The sequence below is a fragment of the Arachis hypogaea genome, chromosome 1, assembly GCF_003086295.3.
Source record: "Arachis hypogaea cultivar Tifrunner chromosome 1, arahy.Tifrunner.gnm2.J5K5, whole genome shotgun sequence".
NCBI lineage: Eukaryota > Viridiplantae > Streptophyta > Magnoliopsida > Fabales > Fabaceae > Arachis > Arachis hypogaea.
Window position 1 is genome coordinate 65,589,192 of NC_092036.1, and position 7,130 is coordinate 65,596,321.

General features: G+C 37.3%; 1 non-coding gene across 1 annotated transcript; it reads left to right on the forward strand.

The window, feature by feature from the left end:
• Positions 1-2,160: 2,160 nt before the first annotated feature.
• On the forward strand, positions 2,161-2,268 carry LOC112711932 (small nucleolar RNA R71). Its single transcript, XR_003157632.1, has one exon. It is a non-coding gene; the product is annotated as a small nucleolar RNA R71 (small nucleolar RNA).
• The last annotated feature ends 4,862 nt before the right edge of the window (positions 2,269-7,130 follow it).

Consider the following 7,130-nt stretch of genomic DNA (forward strand, 5'->3'; position numbering starts at 1 on the left):
CACATTCAAGCCTTGTTTGCATGTAGAACGGAAGTGGTTGTCAGGCACGCGTTCATAAGTGAGAATGATGATGAGCGTCACATAATCATCACATTCATCAAGTCCTTGAGTGCGAATGAATATCTTGGAACAAGAATAAGCTGAATTGAATAGAAGAACAATAGTAATTGCATTAATACTCGAGGTACAGCAGAGCTCCACACTTTAATCTATGGTGTGTAGAAACTCCACCGTTGAAAATACATAAGAACAAGGTCTAGGCATGGCCATGAGGCCAGCCCCATGATCTAAGATAGCATAAGACTACTCGAAGATAGCTACCAAGATGATCTAAGAACTAGACGTCCAAAGATGAAAATACAATAGCAAAAGGTCCTATTTATAGAGAACTAGTAGCTTAGGGTTTACAAAAATGAGTAAATGACGTAAAAAACCACTTCCGGGCCCACTTGGTGTGTGCTTGGGCTGAGCATTGAAGCTTCTATGTGTAGAGACTTTTCTTGGAGTTTAACGCCAGCTTTTGTGCCAGTTTGGGCGTTTAACTCTCACTTCTGTGCCAGTTCCGACATTAAACGTCGGGCAGTCTTGAGCTGATTTGGAACGCCGGTTTGGGCCATCAAATCTCTTTCAAAGTATGAACTATTATATATTGCTGGAAAGCCCAAGATGTCTACTTTCCATCGCAATTGAGAGCGCGCCAATTAAGCTTCTGTAGCTCCAGAAAATACACTTCAAGTGCAGGGAGGTCAGAATCCAACAGCATCTACAGTCCTTTTTCAGCCTCTGAATCAGATTTTTGCTCAGGTCCCTCAATTTCAGCTAGAAAATACCTGAAATCACAGAAAAACACACAAACTCATAGTAAAGTCCAGAAAAGTGAATTTTAAATAAAAACTAATAAAAATATAATAAAAACTAACTAAAATATACTAAAAACATACTAAAAATAATGCTAAAAAGCGTATAAATTATCCGCTCATCATTTACACTTGACCCCAGGTCACACAGAGCCTTCTCAAAGGTCATGGTGCCAATGGTGCATGGTATTAAGAACCTTCTGGGATCCGGTTTCTTTTGAGGTATCTTCAGTTGAGCCAAGGTGTTTAGTTCATTAATGAGCAATGGAGGTTCATCCTCCCAAGTCTCATTACCAAATAATTTAGCATTTAGCTTCATGATTGCTCCAAGAGTAATATCTTCATCCTCTTCAGAGGAAGAATACTCATCAGAGCTCATGAATGGCAGAAGTAGGTTCAATGGAATCTCTATGGTCTCTGTATGAGCCTCAGATTTCCTTGGTTCCTCAAAGGGGAATTTTTCGTTCAGAGGACATCCCATGAGGTTCTTCTCACTGGGAATCACGTCCTCCCTACTCTCTCTAGGTTCGGCCATGTTGGTCATGGTTATGGCCTTGCACTCTCTCTTGGGATTTTCTTCTGTACTGCTTGGGAGAGTGCTAGGAGGAGTTTCAGTGACCTTTTTACTCAGCTGACCCATTTGTGCCTCCAAAATTTTAATGGAGGATCTTGTTTCATTCATGAAACTTAGTGTGATTATAGATAGATCAGAGACTATGGTTGCTAAGCCAGAATGATTCTGCTCAGAGTTCTCTGTCTGTTGCTGAGAAGATGATGGAAAAGGTTTGCTATTGCCAAACCTGTTTCTCCCACCATTATTGTTATTGAAGCCTTGTTGAGGCTTCTGTTGATCCTTCCATGAGAAATTTGGGTGATTCCTCCATGAAGAATTGTAGGTATTTCCATAGGGTTCTCCCATGTAATTCACCTCTTCCATTGCAGGATTCTCAGGGTTATAAGCTTCTCCTTCAGAGGAGGCTTCTTTAGCACTGCCAGATGCAGCTTGCAATCCAGTCAGATTCTGAGAAATTATATTGACTTTCTGAGTTAATATTTTATTTTGAGCCAATATGGCATTCAGAGTATCAATCTCAAGAACTCTTTTCTTCTGAGTTGTCCCATTGCTCACAGGATTTCTTTCAGAAGTGTACATGAACTGGTTATTTGCAACCATTTCAATGAGTTCCTAGGCTTCTACAGGCATTTTCTTTAGATGAATAGATCCACCTGCAGAATGGTCCAATGACATCTTGGATAACTCAGACATACCATTATAGAAGATACCTATGATGCTCCATTCTGAAAGCATATCAGAGGGACACCTTCTGAGCAATTGCTTGTATCTTTCCCAAGCTTCATAGAGGGATTCACCTTCCTTTTGTTTGAAGGTTTGAACTTCCACTCTAAGCTTACTCATCTTTTGAGGTGGAAAGGATTTAACCAAGAAGGCATTGACCAGCTTTTCCCAAGAGTTCAGGCTGTCTCTAGGTTCTGAATTCAACCATATACTAGATCTGTCTCTTACAGCAAAAGGGAAAAGTATAAGTCTGTAGACCTTGGGATCAACTCCATTGGTCTTAACAGTGTCACAGATTTGCAAAAATTCAGCCAAGAACTGATGAGGATCTTCCAATGAAAGTCCATGAAACTTGCAATTCTGTTGCATCAGAGAAACTAATTGAGGCTTAAGCTCAAAGTTGTTTGCTCCAATGGCAGGAATAGAGATGCTTCTCCCATAGAAATCGGGAGTTGTTTGCCATGTCTTCTTCTTTTTCAAAAATTTCTGTCAGGTCCTTTTCAGAGAGTTGTGCTTTAGCTTCTCTTAGCTTCCTCTTCAGAGTTCTTTCAGGTTCAGGATTAGCTTCAACAAGAATGCCTTTATCCTTGTTCCTATTCATATGAAAGAGAAGAAAACAAAAGAAGTATGGAATCATCTATGTCACAGTATAGAGATTCCTTGATGTGTCAGAGGAAAAGAAGAATAGAAGGATGAGGTAGAGAGAAGAATTCGAACTTATAGAGAGGGGAGAAGGTTCGAATTATTAAGAGAGGATGAATGTTGGTGATTAAAAAGAAAGAGATGAGAGAGGGAATTTTCGAAAACTTTTTTTAAATTAAAATAATTGGTTAATTAAAAAGATTTTTGAAAATGTGGTAAGTGATTTTCGAAAATTGTAAGTGGAAAAGTGGTTAGGTGGTTTTGAAAAAGATAAGAAATAGTGATTAGTTGAAAAAGATTTGGAAATAATTTTGGAAAGATAAGAAGTTAGAAAAAAAATTTGAAATCAAATTAAAAGAGATATGATTGAAAAAAATTTAATTTTTAAAAAGATATGATTTTAAAAAGATATGATTGAAAAAATTTGATTTTTAAAAATATATGATTGAAAAGATATGGATGAAAAAGATTTGATTTTGAAAAAGATATGATTGATAGGAGAGAGTATGAAAAAGAAAAGATTTTGAAAAATTAGTTTTGAAACTTGAAAAATCGAAAAAGATTAAATTGAAAATAAAATTTCCTCCTTGGTGTTATCCTGGTGTTAACCGCCCAGAATGGTATCCATTCTGGCGTTTAACGCCCACTTGGCTACCTCCTTGGGCATTAAACACCCAGCCAGGTACCCTGGCTGGCGTTTAAACACCCAGCCAGGTACCCTGGCTGGCATTTAAACGCCATAATTCCTTCTTCATTGGGCGTTTTGAACGCCCAGCTTTTTCTCTGTGATTCTTCTACTGTATGTTCTGAATCTTCAATTTCCTGTATAATTGACTTGAAAAGGCATAATTTTGAATTTTTTTTAATTTTTAATGATGAGAGAGAAAAACAAAATGAGACTAATCATGAAAAATTAGGATCAAATAAACAATGCATGCAAGAACACTTTGAATGTCAAGATGAACATCAAGAACATATTTTTCTGAAAATTTTTAAGAAAAGAGAGACATGCAAGACACCAAACTTAGAAATTTTCATACTAGAGACACTAACAAATTGAGAATGCACATGAGAAACAACAAAAAACACAACCAGAGAATTTAAAGATCAGACAAAGAAAATCATCAAGAACAACTTGATGATCAATGAAGACACAATGCATATATTTTCGAAAAATGCAAGAAAAATAAAAACATGCAATTGACACCAAACTTAAAATTTGACTCTAGACTCAAACAAGAAACACAAAAATATTTTTGATTTTATGATTTTATAATTTTTTTGTAATTTTTTTTCGAAAATTATTTTGAAAAAGAAAATAAGAAACTCAATTTTTAATAAGAATTCCCGGAATCATGCAATGTTAGTCTAAAGCTTCAGTCTAAAAAGATTAGACATGGTCAGTCAAGCTTTAGCAGGACATTACACACAACAGCCAAATTGATGGGAATTAAAAAGGCTCCTGTGATGATAAAAGCATCATCTGAAACTCTAGAATTCATTCTTAAAAATTCTGAAGAACAAAATAAAAAAGAAAAATACCTAATCTAAGAAACAAGATGAACCGTCAGTTGTCCAAACTCGAACAATCCCCGGCAACGGCACCAAAAACTTGGTACATGAAATCGTGATACACAACTTCGTGCAGCTGACAGCAAGTGCACTGGGTCGTCCAAGTAATACCTTACGTGAGTAAGGGTCAATCCCACAGAGATTGTCGGCTTGAAGCAAGCTATGGTCATCTTGTAAATCTTAGTCAGGCGGATTCAAAATGGTTAAGGGGTTTTGATAATTAAAAGAACGAAATAGAACATAAAATAGGATAGAAATACTTATGCAATTCATTGGTGGGAATTTTAGATAAGCGTATGAAGATGCTTTGTTCCCTCTGAGCCCCTGCTTTCCTATTGTCCTCATCCAACCATTCATACTCCTTTCCATGGCAAGCTGTATGTAGGTGGATTACCGTTGTTAATGGCTACCATCCATCATCTCAGTGAAATGGTCCTCTACGGTTTCCCATATGTCTAATCAGCTGTCGGTTCTCGACCGTGTTGGAGTAAGATCCATTGATCCTTTTGCGCACTGTGACTGCGCCCCACAGTCGTGAGTTTGAAGCTCGTCACAGTCATCCTATCCCAGATCCTACTCAGAATACCACAGACTAGGTTTAGACTTTCCGAATCTCAAGAATGCTGCCAATTTGATTCTAGCTTATACCATAAAGACTCTGATCTCACGGAATGGAAGGCTCTGTTGTCAGGAGAGGCAACCATGCATCGTGAATCAGGAGGCCAAGAGATACACACTCAAGCTCTTACAGATATAAGGGAGGTGGTTGTCAGGCACGCGTTCATAAGGGAGGATGATAATGAGTGTCATGGATCATCACATCCATCAGGTTGAAGTACGAGTGAATATCTTAGAACAAGAATAAGCTTGAATTGAATAGAAGAACAATAGTACTTTGCATTAATTCAAGAGGAATAGCAGAGCTCCACACCTTAATCTATGATGTGTAGAAACTCCACCATTGAAAATACATAAGAACAATGTCTAGGCATGGCCATGCCTCCCAAATAGCATGAAACAAACGAAAAAGGGTTCAAAGACCTGATCCCAAGATCAATGATGATCAAAAGATGAAAATACAATAGTAAAAGGCCCTATTTATAGTGAACTAGTAACCTAGGGTTTACAGAAATAAGTAAATGATGCAGAAATCCACTTCCGGGGCCCACTTGGTGTGTGCTTGGGCTGAGCATTGAAGCTTTCACGTGCATAGGCTTTTCTTGGAGTTAAATGCCAGCCCTGGTGCCAGTTTGGGGGTTTAACTCCAATTTTGGTGCCAGATTGGGCATTTTACGCCAGAATTTTTATGCTGACTTGGAACGCCAGTTTGGGCCATCAAATCTCGGACAAAGTATGGACTATTATATATTCTTGGAAAGCCCAAGATGTCGTATTTCTAACGCAATTTATAGTGCACCAATTGAGCTTCTGTAGCTCCAGAAAATCCATTTTAAGTGCAGGGAGATCAGAATCCAACAGCATCTACAGTCCTTTTTCAGCATTTGAATCAAATTTTTGCTCAGGTCCCTCAATTTCAGCCAGAAAATACCTGAAATCACAAAAAAACACACAAACTCATAGTAAAGTCCAGAAATGTGATTTTTGCATAAAAACGAATAATTATATACTAAAAACTAACTAAATCATACTGAAAACTACCTAAAAACAATGCCAAAAAGCGTATAAATTATCCGCTCATCAGCGTGCACACAGCCTTGCGTGCATATGCACAAGTGAGAATTTTCATGTGTGCGTGCGCAAAAGCACCTGTGCGTCCGCACATGTCCCTGCACGTGATTTCATTAATGAACCATGTGCTGCGCGAATTTGGAGGCCTCTTGGCCCATTTTGGAAGGCTTGAAGGCTGAATTTGGATGCTATATGAAGGGGAATTCAAAACATTTGAAGGCATGAGGACTTAGATTAATTTTCTATAGTTTCATATAGTATTAGGAGTTGGAGTAGTGTAGAATAGAGAGCTCTCATAGGGTTTATGTAGTTCCATTTTTCATTCTCATGTAGCATTTTATAGCAAGCTTAATTTTGGATTTTGATCATCTTTAATTGTAAGTACTCTTAATTTTCTCTTTAATTACATTGTCTTTACTTTCATTTCCTTTTGGTTCAAGTTACTTGTTTATATTTGCAATTTTGTGTTTCTTGAAGTTTTGATCAATGAATTTTCTGTTTCATGCTTACTTCATGGTTGTTTGGATGTTTATTGTTGATTTTGTGCATAGTTGGTTATAGTTTTCTATTTTACTTCGCAAATTTCCATGTTTTGGTTTTATATACACAAGGTGTTTGTGAAAATTTTGAGAAGATTTTCACACCATGACTTGTGGTTTGAGTTCCTAAGATACTAGAGTCATAATGTCTGACATATAGTGGTATTTCTTGGGTTGTTAGTTGACTCTTGTTTCCATTGACGCTAGCCTTTTATCAACTAGTTTGGTAAGTTAGCTAGGACTTATGGATTAAGGTCAATTATGCTTGCTTGACTTACTCCTTGATGGTTGGGGTTGACTAGGCGAGACTAACTCATGACAATTACCATAGTTGTGGTTAAGGCGATGATAAGATTCCTTGGATCCTCACTCCCAAGCCAAGGCTTTTTTATTGCATTTATAGCATTTTCACTAGTTTTGGATCTTGTTTTCTTTCACTTCCATTAATATCAATTTTGATCATTAATTAGTTCTTTTATTTCATAAGTTCTTTTAATCTTTCATTTCTTGTGTGAAACCCCCTTTTTGCCTTAT